Genomic DNA, 19,175 nt, shown 5'->3' on the forward strand with positions numbered 1-19,175 from the left:
AAGGTTTTCTATATTATGAAGCTGGTAATGGAACTGCTTTCTGGCAGCTCAAATGACTGTAATTAACTCTCTCTAAATGGATGAAACGGTGCCCCAGTCCTTTAAAGAGGTGTGATATTTAAGGGAACATTTCATTAGATGTTTCCAAATGAGTCCATTTACTATTGTTAGTGACATACACCTGATAACTAAAAGTAATAACGTTTACAGATATGATCGGACAACGGAATTGTCTTTCTCTCTTTCTTCTCTCTCTCCTACATACCCCTCAAAAAAGCCTGCATGCACCAAGGTTACATACAAAAGCAGCCTTAAGAAGTGCTCCGCAAAAAAATAACAAAAACTCAGTTGTTTGGCTCCACTGAACTGCCGAAGCAGCATCAAAATACTAAAGGAACTCGGAACACAAAGCGAAGGGGCATAAGAGGGAATTTATTTTAGAGGAATTTCTAAAGGCATGTCCACTGGGGATGAGGCACAAGTGCGTTCACATTTCACACTCTCCAGCTCTCCATTTCTTCTTGTGCTCTGCCGCTGTCCATCTGCTGTTTGAACAATAACATCCCTCTGTTAAGATTTCAGTTTCACAGCTGGGTGGAGAAATCCACGTGAAACCTTGTCCCTTTCACCTCCAAGCAGCACTTCAGCTTGGAATGAAAAGCAGAAAAAAAGGAGCATATTTCCAGACGAGGGTTTAAAGTGTCGCGTCAGAAATGCTGAGGAAAGGGACTTGAGACTCAGACTGAGGGCAGACCACCTGACAGAGCCTGCTGTGTGCATTTGAAGCTTCCTATGCAAAACAGAGCTTCCTCTATGATCAGTATCCTTGGTGTTTATCTTCATCATGGCAGACAGGCCTCGGCACCCCTCCGTCGTTAACTCTTCATCAGTGGGCCCTCTCGCTTGCGATGCTCTTCCTTCTCCGGCCATCTTACAAACAATACAATCCATCGCAGCAGGAGCATTCGTCTACACTCTCCAATGCTGTGACCGTGAGGCATCAGAGACAGCCTTGACAGCCAGCGCGCTGCTAAGCTCAGGTAGGCCGTTTGACCTCGGGAGGGGGTCTGCCCATAGTGGCCCTGTCTGGAAGCTGACGGATGGGCAGTGAGGGAACTGATAGGCCCAGCTCGAAAGTGGCTCTGTGCTCTACCGGAGCAGCTTGGTAAGGTGTGTGAATTAGATGGGGGGTGAACTGGAATGGTGGCTGGGCCCTGTCGAGTGGAGTGAAAAGGCAGCATTTCTTGAACAAACACAGAGGCCGAGCCCTTAAGAGGAGAACAAGGCCTGCCGGGTAGCTGGCTAAATGTGGTGAGAGGGCCCTGTGGGCACTCGAGGTAACCGGATCTGTCATGGGATTCAAGGTCGTTGATGTCCATTTCTGCCAAACTGGATTTTCTGCCATATTGGACATTGGAACCCATTTTGAGGAGACTCACAAAACTTTGCCACTACGGGAGTGCTGCCAGGGGGTGTTGATGTGTTGATGTGCCTTAAAACTAAATGTCTTATGTCTGGTAATAACATGGTAGGTCCCAAAGCCAAAACATGTCAACCATGTTGGATTTTATTGAAAGGTTTACAACATTTTCACAGGCCACACATTGTGTTTCACCAGAGTTGCAGCAGATGATCTTCAGACCAAGCCTCACAGGAGATACTAGATGGATTTCAGATTTTCAAAACCATTTGTCCGTTACAGCCAATCAAAATCAGCAGTGAAGCCGCCAAACAGGAAGCATGATCATATCTCGGCCAATCTTCAGGTCATTTGACATGAAACTTGCTGTGAGTGCTAAAGGCCATACACTTGACATAATCACCTCAAGTTTCCATGGCAACTATGCCCTGCTGAGCTACTTGTCCCCTCATCGCTACTTGCATCTACACAAAAATCAGAAACATTCAGATTTAGGAAGTTCTAATGGGTAGCTGAAAAAACAGCAAAGCATTGTACATGACAAGCATGACATTCTGTTGGAAAGGGTTCAGTTTATGTAGAAAGAGCATTAGCTGACCTTTTCATCTAGCAAATGAAGATAAATTGAGCTACTTGCATCAGTGCTGGCTCAGTAAGGTAGACTGAGTACAGTTGTAACATTCTTAATGTCTCAGCTCATCTCTTATTTAATGCAATGAAACTCATAGACAAAATGTGTGATGGCACCAGCATGCTATGTTCAAAACTTCAGTTTGTGTCTCAGTCTCTGTCAAAATGTATAACATATATGACAGGTGGGTGTGATAGGTGATCTAGATGCTAGTATAATTATTAGCGGCATACAATCTGTTATATTCCAATTATCTAATCAAATATTTGAAGAGGTCGGCTGGGGACAATTGTAACACGCTTTACATACAATTGGTTGCATCAGCAAGCATTGTTAGCAGGTGAAATAGGCTAGCCACTTTTGTGAAAATGTGACAGAGAAACCCTTATCCACCACTATTTTGGTCTGAATAATTTATGTCTGTTGCCTTAAATTTAACTTTCCCCCTCAAAATGGCATGCTACAATTGTCCTGGGCCACTGTTGCAACTGTTCCCGACACGGGGCAGTATTAACAAAGGCGCTCAAAGCACATGTAAGTTTTGTTTTGTTCCAAGGCAAAACAAAAATCATTACAACTGTACCCAGCCTCCCCTACTGATCAGTTCACGTCATGTGTGTTGATATAGCATTTTTTTTGTTGTTGACATTTTTCATATTCTCACATAACAACTAAAGGAAAATCTATATCATATTTTAATTCAAGGGAAGAATACAAAATGATAGTGTGACAAAGGTTTTGATTTAATAATGAATACACACATAAAATATTAAAATATAGGTATATGTATAGTACAGAGAATTATAAAACTGTTACATGACAGAGCACCACGAAAACCTCAAACCACTTTCACAGTCACCATAATCACTGTTCTGGTGCTGACTGCTTCTCAGTAGCACAAGCTACTATGAAACATTTACGGCAGTGGACAAACTCCAGCATAGAGACCCCACCACGCTAAACATCTCACAAGCCCCAGAAGTGGAAAGCATTTGGTCAGCAGTACTGATGACTGCATCTGAACAGACTAAACAGGCAGGAGAGGGAGAGGCCACTGAGAGTATCTTCAATCACACCGATCTCATCAAACATGCATGAAGCTGTAGCCCAGAAGAAAGCGCTGGACTCTTGGAATCACTTAACTTGTGTCTTCAGCACCATGGACAGCTCTTTATCAGCACAACAGGACGGGGTCTGCATACACAGGCACACACAGACAGACAAACAGATAGACATACACACACACACACACACACACACACATTGATAAACACACACACACGTACACAAATTCACACTCAAACACACACACATATCACAGGCATTATCATTCAATAGGCATAACTTAATGATGCTCTGTCAATTTCCCATTTGAATTAGACGAGCCATGATCAATTTGTGCTTTCCTAAAGGGAAACATTAAAACAGAATCATTTTCTCCACACTGACAGGAGGACAAGATTTGTGAGCCAGCAAAATGCAATATGAACGCACCATTTTCTGTTATGAGTACTATTGTAACGGATTATCTTAATATGACTCTTGATGCAGACAAGAAAAGGGACAAATACCTAGTGTGATCTCATATTGCTCAAAACTGCTGAAATCAAATTACATCCACACAGTGATATGTGAATTTCACAACAACATGTGCAATAATGTAATGGTTGGTCTATGTTCCAAAGTTCTAAATACCTGCTCAGCTACATTCTAAATATATTATAAAATACATTCATGAAAACCAATTACATAGAATATAAAATAATTCATACAAATAGGCCTACATACAAGTGAATACAGTAAGATGGCCACCGTCGCAATCTCTGTCGTTACAACCGCGCTTCAACAATTTGGTGTTCCTCGAAAGCGTAGTTCCAACGATCAATCGCAAACATGTTCGCACAGTAGGGAGGTTGGAAGCACTGCTTGTGACCAGTCGTTAGAAGTCTCCTGGATATCAACGTTTTAATTGCGTTAGTTTTTGACCATCGCCCTATCTACCGGAACCCCCACCAACTGAGAATTTCACTTACACGTTTTAAAATGAATATTCATTCATCTTGAGTAAAGCACTAACATCATTGTAAAATAATTACAAACAGATTATCTGTGAGAGAAAAAAACACTGACAGATCCGAATAGGAACACCAGGATTTTAATTGTTTAATTGTTTAAGGGAAAGACGTAGACCAATAACCTGTTACTGGGTCTTCTTACCACAGTTAGCTGATAGGCCGTGACATTGTATAATTAATAAAATATTGGTATACAACATAAAACTATTTGTAAGTTAGTTCTTCATTATCAACAATTATGCAGTTTAAGGCCGGTCCATCAGTTGCTCCAGTAAATGTGTAGAACAAATGTGTACCTTCTACATGCTGCATACGTCATTAACAACGTTGTTGGGACTATGGTGGTATGAACGGCAGAAGAAGAGATTGGTGACTATGGTTTCGAGAAACTGTCATTAGTAGGTCGGTATTTCAGCCAAAGATGCGTCGTACCATGATTCAGCAAGTAGGCCTACTTCCGTTCCGTCGTTATTCGAGAAACGCACCCCTGAACAGGCTTCCCAGTTTCAGGACAACGGGAGTAAACAGCAGGACAGCCCATGCCTGACTAATACATTAAGATATGCCATTATCCTGTTGCCGCATCACGCAAAAGACGCGGCTCTCCACTTAACAAACAAGACCAGATCACCAAAACAATTAGAGAAATTGAGTAAATAATTAGAGGAATTTGCTTTTCTCCTCTCTCCCAGATTAGAGAGCACAGCACTGTTATTATAGTGAGACTCATACTTTCTTTTGATTATATGAAAGTTAGCAGGGACACGTATTCTTTCAATGCATCTCTATTATGATTTTCTGTTCCATTGAGCGTTGGAAAACTATGTTTTATAGGCTTTTCACGTGCTAAAAATGTGGTTCAGAGTTCAATGAATATGAAATATGAATAATTCTTCATAATGTAGCTCATTTAGCACACCGGCATTCATTCATGTTCAATATATTAAGCCAGGTCTCTCTCTCTTTAACTGGACTTTGTTTTCTATACGATTTCCCCCCAATTCACTTCAAGCTGAACCCTATCTTGTAATTACATGAAATATCTTTTTTCACGACCTGACGAATTTCCTATCTGCTCTGCCGCCAGCCGATTGCCATGGCGGCTCGAACGCAGCAGTTTTTCAAAGCAAGGTCCTGTTATTCACATTTTGTTCTTGCGCTGTGACGACCTCGCACATTCTTTTGCCGAACGCAGATGCATTCACACATCACTTCACTCGTGCTTTGGACGCAGGCCTGCTGCAACTCCACTCTCTCCAGAGCCATTTCTTCACAGGGCGCCGTGTGCCCATTAGAAATGAGAACCAACCCCACCCTTCCCAGTTCCCCGGCCATAACATCCCCGACTCGTTGAAGCGGAGCGTAGGAGCGGCGCTGTGCGAGAAGCTCGTGTATTATCATAATAAAGGCCGAAGAATGGAGAAGACACTGTCAGTGATACTGTGAGAAATGTGTTGACTGTGCTCATCAGAGGAGAGCGAGAGGAAAGAGAGGAGCGGGGCATGGTGAGAAAGAGAGAGCGAGAGAGAGAGAGAGAGAGAGTGTAAGAGGAGAGAGAGCAGCAGTAAAGGAGATAGGGAGAGACAGGGTGCGACAAAGGTGTTAGTCAAAGAGAGAAGAGAGAGTGTGAAAAAAAGTGTGTATGAAAATGAGACTGGGAGTGTTTGTTAGAGTATGTGAAACAGATAAAGGCAGTAAAAAGGAAAATATAAGGGAATGAGACGAGAGAGAATGGGGGAGAGAAGAGTGATAAAGAGAGATTATGGAAAGCCTTTTTTACCCCTGCAGGTTATAATAAAACAAATAACAGCATGCCTGTTTGTGCTTCTCTAGAAAGAGGATTTCAACTGGGAGAATATGCCGAGAATACAAGAATAGAGAAAGGGAGAGGATCCGTAAGCTTGAGAGAGCAAGCGAGATATAGCCTGCAGAGCAAATGAGAATAGTTTAGCTGTGAAACACGGGTCAACTTTTTATCACCTTCACACTGCCATAGAAGCCCAGTCCAGAAATAGACCCGCTATCTCAACCGAGCTGTATAACTACATACTCTATCGCCGTAATTGACCGATCGCGAAACTCCTCCCTAGAACGGCCCTCGTCCAATCATACCTTAGCAACCGCTACTAAGAGAAGAAGGTCCGACGACTTTGAGGTCTGAGCAGCATGGTGAAGCAGTGTGCTTACGGGACTTTTAGATCTGACACAGAGATTAGAGGGATGCGTCGTTTTTTTTCTCGCATTTCCAAAGCCCAAAACACAAGAGGAAAGGTGCCGTCGGTGGATTAAACAGTGTGGGAGACCCCACTCCCAACTCAATATACTTAAAAACACAAACATGTCTGCTCCAAAGTAAATGAAGCTGCTTGCAGCTAGCTATGATATCTATCTACTGTCTAGTTGAGAGAACATCCCCAAATAGTTATGGTTCATGACAACTTGTATTATTACCACTACAAGTACATAACTAGTCTCTCCAACTAAAGTGTTAATGTTAAAATCAAAATGTTACCGTCAAAATGTTAATGTTACCGTCTGTAAAATTGCACGTTGAGCTATCCTAGCTAGCGATAGCAAACGCCAGCATAGAACAGAACTTTTAACGAACACTTTGTATTTATGCTTGATACAACATTGAACAGAATTTTTAATGAAAACTTTGTATTTATGCTGCTGGCGTTTGCTATCTCTGGCCAGGATAGCTCAGCGTGCAATTTTACAGACGTAACATCAACATGGCTAGCTAGGATAGCTCAGCGTGCAATTTTACAGACGGTAACATTAACATTTTGATTTTAACATTAACACTTTAGTTGGAGAGACTAGCTCGAGCTTAACATACTGTATCAATGTTGAACAAAAGGCCATTATGAAGTTTTTTTTATTTTAATCTTTGTGGCATTTTGTGAATGGGCAACCTACTCCTGAGTATCCCAAGGTATGCATAAGGCACAACCTGAGAGCAATAACCTGGCGATCTGATACAAAGCCATAGCATTACATAAGGATCGTCATTTTACAAGCAAGTTATCACTACAGTGACTGTGAAATGCTTTCAGCAACATGCACACACATCCCTTGAACAATAACGCTAGCAGCTATCTTGATCCACACTGGTACGTTACTGTACTGTTCTCTAGATTGTCACCATCCTAGCTAGCTAGATAGACAGTTTCTCGCCAGAGACAGAATAAATAATAGGAATAAAGAATCTTTGTATGTTATTAGCTAGCTTGAAATATTATATACAGATCTTACCCAGTGGTGAAATAACATGACTAGTCTACAAGGCTGTGCTGGTTGCATTTAATGAAGAGGTCGTGGGGTTTCAACTTTTTTTGATTGAGACCTGTATGCTTATGCTTCGATTATTGTTGTGTCCACTTCGTTGTTGATCTTAATATTTTGGATATATCCTTCCACTGCATATTGCAGTCCCTTTTGCCTTGATCTGGAGGATATCTAGGGTCATCACTCACACTGACAGCTATAGCGCTTGTCCCCGTACTTGCCATGGCTTTTGGCTTGACAGTTCCGGGAATTGTGTCGGACGTAGCAACAGTAACCAAGGGGGCGGGGCCCTGGCGATCGGTCAATTGACTCCGTGTAACTATCTTCTCTTTCATTCTGCCTTTCCCTCCGTGTCTGTCCGCCTCCCCTCTCTCCGTCTTTGTCCCTCTATCTCGTTCATGGCCGAAGTGTGCATTTTTCACATGGCCGGCGGGCTGTTCAAGGACACTGTGAATAATTCACGCTGGTTTCTTTTCCCAGCATTGCAATACCTGGGGCACTTTCAATCTGAAAACGATGTGCACCGTTTAGCTACGCTTTCCGGGTTGAACGACATGTTTCCTTGAAACGGTGTGCAACGGGCGTTGATGTACGTTTTCTCTCCTTCGGTGGGTGTGTCAGAGGTGATTACCCAATCAGCAGCGACGTGTATAGGCCTATATAAACCGCTGTATTAAAAAGGAAGTGCGCACTATAGATCCAACTAAAGTCCTTTGGTTTAACTGCAAGATACAAATAAAACACGTAGCCTATTGAAAAGGATTTCATCAGGCTCAGTAAATAATTTGATAGGAACGCCAATAATGGCCTTCTCAGCTGCCATAGTTGCAATGCTTGCATAACAACAGGATGTTCAATGCACCACCATTTCCTTATAAATAGACATCTTGCTACGTTTTGTCTGGGCTGAACGTGCCCCAGGTGAAGTGGACTGTGAGGTGAAGCAGGTGTGGTGCAACATTCTGGTATGATATACTAGTCCATCGCCTAACCATTTGACCCATGGAGCAGCTAATTATCTAAATTAACAATTTGTTTGTATTGTGTTCCCAAGAAACAGCTACATCTATTTTGACCTGTGTGAGTAACAGGTTAATATAGCTGCCTAGCTGGGAGGGGAGGTGGGATTGTGTGGAGGGGCAGTCGGAGAGTGTGAGTAAGCCGCAGTGTGTCGGCTCAGCTCTGAAGACATATCAGACAGACTCTCCATCTCGACTCCCCACCTCCCCGCCACTACTGAATTTAAACCAAGCGCTCTCGATGAAATATGTTCTCAAGCTTTGATTGAGCACACAGCAGTCCCCAAGCAGCACGTCTCTCCGGCTCTTAATCACAGACTAAAGGCCTCTGTGCGTTGTGTTGCATCCCTGAAATTAATCCCATTTGGGCTGTCATCCGCTCCTGGCTAATGGAGCTGGCCACTCTGCTGACGAGCCGCTGTAATGAGAATGGGGACTTTTCACACTCTCCACATGTCTCAAGGAAGCACTTGTTCCTAAGCAAGCACAAGTCCAAATAATAATTACTTTGGACAAATGATGAAGTGCATATCTGTTAATGACTACAGCAAGAAAGGAGTGTAGGGGAGGAATAAAATAAACTACACATAGAGGTGCGTAATATGGCCACTGCACAAAACAGGGCACTGTGCATGGCAATCAAGGGCCCCTGGGCATAGCACGCACAGCAAGAAGCAACTCACAGTCCAACCACTGCTTACGTGACATATTTAATACCTGCAGATTGCCTACAGGAGACACACCACACCAACACACGATGAAATAAGCTATAGGAATGTATGTCCAGTTAAAGCGCCCCCTACGGACAACATTTCACAAAACTTGGTGTGCTTCCAAAAAATGTGGTCGTGATCAAATTTCGTTTGAACTTTTATGTCACAAGTTATTGGTTAGTGAAGCACTAGATTTTTTAATTGATGTTTTTCACTAGGTGGCGCTACTCCAAATAAGAGTTGGAAGGAGCTAGGGTCATGGGCTTCCTTGAGGCCAACTTGCCATAAAAGAGTTATGGCAAACCGGTTGCCGAGTTTTTGCCAAATAGTGTCCGGGTTACGTAATGCTAGCGTTGTTATAGCAACTGTCACTCAAGAGTCGTTTGAAAGCCAATATGGCGTCACCCGGACACTATTTGGCATGACAGCGCCTGTCCAGACAGCAACAAGATGCAAAGCAACAGAATGATTGTTATATTCTACATGTGGCAGAGTGGGCTACGCCTCCACAGTCCATCCCCCCAGGTGTAATAAGAAACACTGATTACTGGGCGGGCTTGTATTTTGATATATAGCCCAGCTCAGGTCACGGGGAGACACGTCCTCCTAACCTTGTTTTGCTTCCGGGTGCCCATCAGTTTGTATGGTGGTGTGGGATTGCAAATTGCACTACTTGGACTAATGCTGTTACCGAAGGTAAGCAACTTTGGCGTTAAGCCACTTCGTCCATTGCGGCACCTTCTTATTGTTGCTAAAAAGGCTCGTTCACTTTTCTGTTTAGCACGAGTGGTTCAAAGCCAGTGTAGCGGTTGCTCTGACGCCGGGTGCTCGGTGGGAATCAGCTGGAGGTAGGCTGGTTCAGTTACTACTACCGCTCTGTATTTTAATATGCAGGTTTAGTTACCAGCACCGCTCTGTATTTTAATATGCAGGTTTAGTTACCAGCACCGCTCTGTATTTTTAAATGCGCATTAGTTATGAATAACAATGCTATCCTCCTCTCTATCATAGCTCCGTCCATGACTCGCTGTCCCTGAGTGTGCAGTCATTGCAGCTCGGCACGTTGAGCTGAGGGTCATCCACTGCCTCCACCCGGGAAGGGCTGCTGTTCTGTTTTACTGTCAAATACATGTTTATAATTGACCGGCATGCTCATGCTTGGTGTGTATCTCTCTGTGATTTCCTGCATGCATGGGGCTAGGCTGGGTATGCTACCTTCCATCTCCGCTTGCTCTGCCTGATATTGTTTTGTTGGTTTCTTTTGATTTGATGCATGGGGCTGTGCAGTGGGCTGCTGCTTTTCCCTCTCTGCTTGGCCTGCATGTTTTGTTGTTTTGTGCTGCTGCTATGTTAACTATGGTGGTGGTAATTCTGAATGATTGTTAACTAGCCTAACCGTGTCTTTGCTGAACTGCGTGCGTGTGCCTCTGTGTGTGGGTGTGTGCATGTAGCTAAGGTAACCCAGGGTACTGTGACAAAGCCCGCTACTCCCAGCTGACCGTCGGAGGTCCACCCCGTCCTAAGTCCCTCCGCCAAAGCTAAGTAGCCTCAGTAGGATAGCCACACTATTAAATCCTCTCCCTGCCTCTTTACTGTCAAGTGTTTTGCTAACCCCAGTGCCTCTATCTCTCTCCCTGGACAGGTGCAGTGAGTTTCACTTGAGCGACAGGCTGACCCCCAGGTGGTGGAGCCCACCCCCTCACTTTTCCTTGCTGTGTGCATAACGGTTGCCCTATTTTGGAGTGCAGTGCTTACTGGTTTTATGCACGTGTGGTGTGTGTCTTCTGGGCCTCTCCTGTCCCCCTCTTGGAAAGTCCTGCTCGCTGCGGTAAGCCACTGCCCTGCTCCACCTTTGAGTCCTGACCACTGGCCCATCTCCGTAAGGCTTTGGCCATCTCACCTGCTCATATTCGGGTCATAGCCCACTGGCTAACATTGTACGTGTCTACTGTGTGTGTTTAGTGTATGTGTGTACGCTGGAAATAACTCTGCTTGGTTGTTGTGTGAGAGGCAACAGCCTGTACTATAATTGCCCTGTACTCCTTTTACTACTGTCTGTATACCTGTTAATAAACTGTATTTATGGAACCAATGTCTCTGGCCTAAGAGTGTTACGAACTTGTGTTTGCCTTGTTAGAGCTAAATTAACACAGAGTCTATATCTGTCCTAGGGTGACTACCTAGGTGGCGTAGTCGACAATTAAAACTATCCTAGTAAACTACCTCGCCACTGTCACATTTGGCGTAGCCGGCAGGATTTCACTCACTACAGGCAGAGACGTGAGTTCCCTCATTGGTGCTGTTTATGTATAATTTCTTTTGTGATTTTCACCCAGGCTCAAATTCCTTTATTGGCAGCAACAGAACAGCAGCCCATCACGAGCAGAGGTAGGCTCCATTTGGTTTGTTTCGTGTGGTAGCGCAGCCTTCCGGGTTAGCATGGAGGAGCAAGTGCAACAGTTGACGGATTTAGTTGCACAGCTTATGGCGGATAATGAGCGCCTTCGTCAAGAACGCTCTCCCCCTGGGGGGTCCGCACCCTCTGTCACTGAGCGTCTTGTGGTCATTCCTCGCGATCGGAAATGTCCAATGTTCAATAGTAAGACAGGCCTTGACATAGCAGAATGGATAGAGGAAGTGGAGGCCTGTATGCGTGCTCGCCATCTTTCCGCTGCAGATCAGGCCTTCTTTATTTTTGAGCATTTAGAAGGCGAGGCAAAGGAGGAGATTAAGTATCGCTCAAGCGCCGAACGATCAGATCCCACTAAGGTTTTGGCTATTTTAAAGGAGTTGTATGGGTGTAGTCAGTCTTATGTGACCCTCCAGCAAGCTTTCTTTTCTAGACGGCAACAGGAAGGGGACACTTCAAGAATTTTCCCTAGCCCTGATGGCGTTGATGGAACAGGTCAAACAGCGTGCCCCCAGTGGAGTGCCTAATGCTGAAGTCCTCCTTCGTGACCAATTCGTGGAGCATGTCTTGGACAGTGCCCTCTGTAGAGAGCTAAAACAGCTCATTCGCCGTCAACCACTGGCTGCTTTGCTGGAAGTGCGTAGAGAGGCCATTAGATGGGAAGAAGAGGGATTTCCGGGTGGGGCTAGGGCGCGTAGTTGCTCTCTTCCCACGGCCTATGGCTTACAGTATGGTGTGCAGGGCCGTTCTCGCCCAGCCTCTCCGGTATCTCCAAGGGGTGGCGAGTGGGGAGAGTTGAAGGAGCTGTTGCAGCAACAGCAGGCGCAGCTTAACCAGCTCACCCAGACTGTGACCTCTATGCAGAACCCCCAATCATATAACAGGGCCCCACGCAATGGTCCCTTTATATGTCGACGGTGCCAGCAGCCAGGACATTTCGCCAGGGAGTGCGATGGGCAGCGGTTTCCCTTTCGCTCCAGAGCTAGTTCCACCTCTGGTCCGCCCTCAGACCTAGCGAGAGTGTCCCAATCTTCCCATCAGCCGGAAAACTAAAGCCCACTGAGCTACCGAGCCACAGCTCAGTTGGGCTATCCACAGGCTCACAGGGTCGTGAGGTATCTACACTTATGTCCTCATGTCCAAACAATAATGTCTTGATGGGGGGGGTTACTGTGTCTTGCTTATTGGATACCGGGTCCATGGTATCCACTGTGACTGAGGGTTTCTTCCTGCAACAGTTTGAACCATGGGGTCAGGAACGTCTAAAATTATGTCATTGGCTTCAGCTTAAGGCTGCCAATGGTCTGGCGATTCCTTATATTGGCTACTTGTAGTTGGAGGTGGTTCTGTGTGGTAAGGTCATGCCTCATTGCGGTATCCTCATAGTAAAGGACCTTCCTGGAGGCCCACCTACCGTCCCTGGGGTCCTTGGGATGAATGTGATTAGCCGGTGCTACCATGAACTTTTTGGGGCACATGGCCCTTCTTTATTTGACTCTCCCTCTGTGTCACAAGCTCCAGGTCTCGTCATTGAGGCCTTACAGCGGTGCCACCTGTCCGCAGCCGAGACTCCCAGAACACACATTGCGACTGCCCGGGTCAGAGGCCCACGGGCGGTCCGCATAGCGGGGGGTACAATGACGTTCATTGCTAGTACCTGTTCAGAACAGCTGTCAGGTCAGACTGCGCTGTTCGAGCCTCCTGACTCGGGGTCAGCAGGGCTACTCGCATCACCTTGTTTGGTCCAAGTCACCAGAGGCACGGCCTATGTCCCCATTATTAATGTAGGAGTAACTGAAGTCCTTCTCTACCCTCGGGTTAGCATGGGCTCCTTAAGTAATGCAGAAGTCATCAGCCTGCCATCCGGGGTTTAAGAGGTTCGGCCTATAACTGCCACGCTTTCCTCACAGGAAGCCACCAGCTCGGTGCCAGATAGGCTTGACGCAGTTGATTTGTCGGCTTTGTCCGGACAAGAACAGACTGAGGCGAGAAGCCTGTTACAACGGTATAGCTCTGTTTTCGCAGCTCATGATGGCGACCTAGGTTGCACCAATTTAATAGCCCATGACATCCCCCTACTGGATGACATCCCAGTTCGGCAAAGGCACCGGCGTATACCACCCTCGGATTACGAGACGGTCAAAGCTCATATAAATCAGCTTTTAGAGTCGCAGGTAGTAAGGGAAAGTAGTAGCCCTTACGCGTCACCCATTGTCATTGCTAAAAAGAAAGATGGTAGTCTACGCATGTGCGTAGACTACCGCCTGCTAAACAGTAGGACACGTAAGGACTCTTTTCCCCTACCTCGTATTGAGGAAAGTTTGGATGCACTTGCAGGGGCCCAGTGGTTTTCCACTCTGGACCTTGCCAGCGGTTACCATCAAGTCCCCGTATCTGAACAGTCTAGGCCCAAAACGGCCTTCTGTACTCCATTTGGTCTGTTTGAATGGAACAGGATGCCCTTTGGGCTATGCAACGCCCCAAGCACCTTCCAACGCTTGATGCAGCGAATGTTCGGAGACCAACAGTGCCAGTCCTTGCTCCTGTATCTAGATGACATTGTGGTCTATTCTTCCTCTGTCACCCAGCATTTACAACGGTTGGAAGTTGTTCTCAGTCGCCTCCACAAAGAAGGGCTGAAGGCCAAATTAGAAAAGTGCGCTTTCTTCCGCCAACAGGTTGGTTATCTTGGACACGTCATTTCCAATAAGGGAGTGTCTACCGACCCAGGTAAAATCGAGGCAGTGGCGAAGTGGCAGCGGCCCTGCCACATTTCAGAGTTGCGCTCATTTCTCGGGTTTGCCAGTTACTACAGGCGCTTTGTGGAGGGCTTTGCAAAGCTGGCGAGTCCACTGCACAAACTAGTGGCAGCCCTCTCAGGGACAAAGTTGAAACGGGGATCCCGCCAGGCAATTGATTCTGCATGGACAGCCCAGTGTGAAGAGAGCTTTGAGGCTCTGAAGGCAAGGCTGGTCTCTGCACCGCTTCTGGCCTACGCTGATTTCTCTCTGCCATTCATCTTAGAGATTGACGCCAGCCATTGCGGTCTCGGAGCAGTTCTCTCCCAGAAACAGCAGGGAGTGGTCCGGCCTGTTGCTTATGCTAGCCGGGGTCTTCGGCCCACCGAGCGCAACATGGACAACTACAGCTCCATGAAGCTGGAATTCCTTGGGCTCAAGTGGGCCATGACTGAAAAGTTTAGAGAATATCTACTGGGGCACAAATGCGTGGTATTCACCGATAACAATCCCTTAAGCTACCTCAAGTCTGCCAAGTTGGGGGCTACCGAACATCGGTGGGCCGCCCAGCTGGCGGCCTTTGATTTCGAGATCAAATACCGCTCTGGTCGCAGCAACCAGAACGCCGATGCCCTCTCAAGGCAGTATATGTCTGGTGTGAGTCTAGGTGAGCACACCCTCCCAGGAACCCTGGTCCCAGTCTGCCTGCAGCAGGCCTCCCCACCTGCCCCAGTGGTGTCTGCAACCCAGTCAGTGATGGCGGTCTTTCCAGGTCACTCCCCCTCTGACATCCGCTCCATGCAGGAGACAGATCCCCTCTTGAAAGAGGTCTTGCTGTTCTGGAGGAGACAGGTTCCACCTACCGCTGAGGAGCGACGACGGGTCCCTAAACCAGCTCTGGGGTTTTTGCGCCACTGGGACAGGTTGGTGGAAAAAGAGGGGATATTACAACGCCAGGTGTTCCGTCCAGATGGGGGGGAGGAAGATTTACAGCTTCTCCTGCCCGCAGCCCTTAGACAAGAAACTCTGAGACAGCTGCATCAGGACCATGGCCACCAAGGTGTCGAGCGCACCACTGAACTAGTGCGCCGCCGTTGTTATTGGCCAGGTCTATTTGCCGATGTCAAACAGTGGTGTAGGGAATGCGATCGGTGCCAAGTCGCTAAAAATTCTGGCACAGTCCCCCACAGCTTCATGGGTCACCTGCTTGCATCTAGGCCCAATGAGATTGTGGCCATCGATTTTACCCAGTTGGAGCCGGCACAAAATGGGGTGGAGAACGTACTGGTTATGACTGATGTGTTTAGTAAGTACACCCAGGCTATCCCTACACGAGATCAGCGAGCTTCAACAGTCGCTAGGGTGCTCCTGAATGAATGGTTTTACCGGTTTGGTGTCCCTAGCCGCATTCATTCTGATCAGGGTAGGTGCTTTGAAGGCCACCTGATACAACAGCTCTGCTCCCTGTATGGCGTGGTGAAGTCTCGCACCACCCCATATCACCCCGCTGGTAATGGGCAGTGCGAGCGGTTTAACCGAACCCTCCACAACCTCCTACGCACCTTGCCGGTAACGCGTAAACGCGACTGGACTTGCTGCCTCCCACAGGTTGTCTACTGTTACAACACCACCCCTCACCAAGTCACAGGCGAGTCTCCGTTCTTTTTAATGTTTGGACGGGAACCCACTCTCCCTATAGATTTTCTGCTGGGACGGGTCCAGGAACCAGTACCAGGGACGGTGCAGGACTGGGTAGTGGAGCACCAGGCAAGGCTCAGAGTGGCGTTTGCGGGGGCGCAAGAGCGATTGCATGCAGCGGCGGGCCGTCGGAAAGAGCGGCACGACCAACAGGTCCATGAAGCACCTCTGCAGGTGGGGCAAAGGGTCTACCTTCGTGACCACAGTGCTAGGGGTAGGCACAAAATCCAGGACCTTTGGAGTCCACTAATCTACCAGGTGCTTAAAGCGCCTCTGGGAGAGGGGGTGGTCTACACCATTGCCCCATTGGACAACGTGCATAAGACACGGACGGTCCACCGTGATCTATTAAAGGCCCAAGTCACCTCTGCCTCTGCGGCTCAGAAACCCAAGGCTACCGTCCCCACAGTCTCTGTCACACCCTCCGTTGACCCTTCTGGGGAGGAGGACCTTTGGCTCATGGTCAGTCTCCTTCCATCAGTCTCCTTGGTTGGCCCAAGCTCATCTGCTCCCGATGGGGCCATTGAGCCGGCACTGTTGGAAGATACGACGGTTTCCGAGGACTGTTTCCTACAGGAGGGGAGCCTACCATTGCTTGCCCTTGAAACCCCTGTGGAAACTCCTAGCCTCACCCAACCGGTCCTGCGTCGGACTGTGCGTTCCACGGCCGGTCAGCACTCGAACGTTCATCATCTCCCGAAGCCCGCTGCAAACAATGATGGAGAGTAGGTACCTTCACCGTTGGGGCCCAGTGGTAGCCAGTCGGTAGCAGAGGTTGGCGTCAACCAATGTCGAAATATGGGTTCACCGGTCGTCGTCGGGGCGACGACTCAAAAAGGGGAGGGTAGAATGTGGCAGAGTGGGCTACGCCTCCACAGTCCATCCCCCCAGGTGTAATAAGAAACACTGATTACTGGGCGGGCTTGTATTTTGATATATAGCCCAGCTCAGGTCACGGGGAGACACGTCCTCCTAACCTTGTTTTGCTTCCGGGTGCCCATCAGTTTGTATGGTGGCGTGGGATTGCAAATTGCACTACTTGGACTAATGCTGTTACCGAAGGTAAGCAACTTTGGCGTTAAGCCACTTCGTCCATTGCGGCACCTTCTTATTGTTGCTAAAAAGGCTCGTTCACTTTTCTGTTTAGCACGAGTGGTTCATTGTCGCGACAAAGCCGGTGTAGCGGTTGCTCTGACGCCGGGTGCTCGGTGGGAATCAGCTGGAGGTAGGCTGGTTCAGTTACTACTACCGCTCTGTATTTTAATATGCAGGTTTAGTTACCAGCACCGCTCTGTATTTTAATATGCAGGTTTAGTTACCAGCACCGCTCTGTATTTTTAAATGCGCATTAGTTATGAATAACAATGCTATCCTCCTCTCTATCATAGCTCCGTCCATGACTCGCTGTCCCTGAGTGTGCAGTCATTGCAGCTCGGCACGTTGAGCTGAGGGTCATCCACTGCCTCCACCCGGGAAGGGCTGCTGTTCTGTTTTACTGTCAAATACATGTTTATAATTGACCGGCATGCTCATGCTTGGTGTGTATCTCTCTGTGATTTCCTGCATGCATGGGGCTAGGCTGGGTATGCTACCTTCCATCTCCGCTTGCTCTGCCTGATATTGTTTTGTTGGTTTCTTTTGATTTGATGCATGGGGCTGTGCAGTGGGCTGCTGCTTTTCCCTCTCTGCTTGGCCTGCATGTTTTGTTGTTTTGTGCTGCTGCTATGTTAACTATGGTGGTGGTAATTCTGAATGATTGTTAACTAGCCTAACCGTGTCTTTGCTGAAGTGCGTGCGTGTGCCTCTGTGTGTGGGTGTGTGCATGTAGCTAAGGTAACCCAGGGTACTGTGACAAAGCCCGCTACTCCCAGCTGACCGTCGGAGGTCCACCCCGTCCTAAGTCCCTCCGCCAAAGCTAAGTAGCCTCAGTAGGATAGCCACACTATTAAATCCTCTCCCTGCCTCTTTACTGTCAAGTGTTTTGCTAACCCCAGTGCCTCTATCTCTCTCCCTGGACAGGTGCAGTGAGTTTCACTTGAGCGACAGGCTGACCCCCAGGTGGTGGAGCCCACCCCCTCACTTTTCCTTGCTGTGTGCATAACGGTTGCCCTATTTTGGAGTGTAGTGCTTACTGGTTTTATGCACGTGTGGTGTGTGTCTTCTGGGCCTCTCCTGTCCCCCTCTTGGAAAGTCCTGCTCGCTGCGGTAAGCCACTGCCCTGCTCCACCTTTGAGTCCTGACCACTGGCCCATCTCCGTAAGGCTTTGGCCATCTCACCTGCTCATATTCGGGTCATAGCCCACTGGCTAACATTGTACGTGTCTACTGTGTGTGTTTAGTGTATGTGTGTACGCTGGAAATAACTCTGCTTGGTTGTTGTGTGAGAGGCAACAGCCTGTACTATAATTGCCCTGTACTCCTTTTACTACTGTCTGTATACCTGTTAATAAACTGTATTTATGGAACCAATGTCTCTGGCCTAAGAGTGTTACGAACTTGTGTTTGCCTTGTTAGAGCTAAATTAACACAGAGTCTATATCTGTCCTAGGGTGACTACCTAGGTGGCGTAGTCGACAATTAAAACTATCCTAGTAAACTACCTCGCCACTGTCACATACATATAATCTTTTATAATCTCCAACATTTTGATTAGTGTCTGTAATTGAATTACACTTTTTTTCATCTCAGTGACTGTAATGGATTACAATTACATGTAACTAGTTACTCCCCAACCTTGTGCATAAGCAACACTGTGTTGAAGGTGTGAATGAAACAGCCACTTCAGATAGATAGATATGTAAGTCTCAAGACATCACAGAGTTCCTCAAATACAGTCTACAGCAACAAGCAGCTTTTTAGAAGGTTCACTGTGAATTAAAATAGAAAGATGACAGACACTTGGAACAGACTTCCCATGAGCTTGTGGTTTTTGGCTCTTTTTGCACTTCAAAATAAAGCACTTCAAAAAAAGAATTTGAAGGGAAGTACAAGCTGTTTATCGCTCTGAAAATATGCCCTGTCTCAGTGTGTGTTCTGGCTGATCAGAGAGGAGAAAGGAGACAGCGCTGTACTGTCAGACATACTGTCACTTTACCCTCAGACTCCAGACACACACGGCCTTTGTGTGGGAGGTGCTTATGAACCACTACATTAAACAATCTGCTGACTATTCAAATCAAG

At 47.0% G+C, this 19,175-nt stretch overlaps 2 long non-coding RNA genes across 2 annotated transcripts; both read left to right on the forward strand.

Annotated features, from left to right (window-relative positions):
- The first annotated feature begins 9,638 nt into the window (after positions 1-9,638).
- On the forward strand, positions 9,639-11,313 carry LOC116221592. Its single transcript, XR_004164197.2, has 3 exons — positions 9,639-9,845; positions 9,931-9,997; positions 10,161-11,313. It is a non-coding gene; the product is annotated as an uncharacterized LOC116221592 (long non-coding RNA).
- A 5,224-nt stretch (positions 11,314-16,537) lies between these two features.
- Positions 16,538-18,727, forward strand: LOC116221459. The gene is made up of 3 exons (XR_004164128.1): positions 16,538-17,057; positions 17,143-17,220; positions 17,384-18,727. It is a non-coding gene; the product is annotated as an uncharacterized LOC116221459 (long non-coding RNA).
- The last annotated feature ends 448 nt before the right edge of the window (positions 18,728-19,175 follow it).

Source organism: Clupea harengus, chromosome 8 (genome assembly GCF_900700415.2).
Source record: "Clupea harengus chromosome 8, Ch_v2.0.2, whole genome shotgun sequence".
In the NCBI taxonomy this organism is placed as follows: domain Eukaryota; kingdom Metazoa; phylum Chordata; class Actinopteri; order Clupeiformes; family Clupeidae; genus Clupea; species Clupea harengus.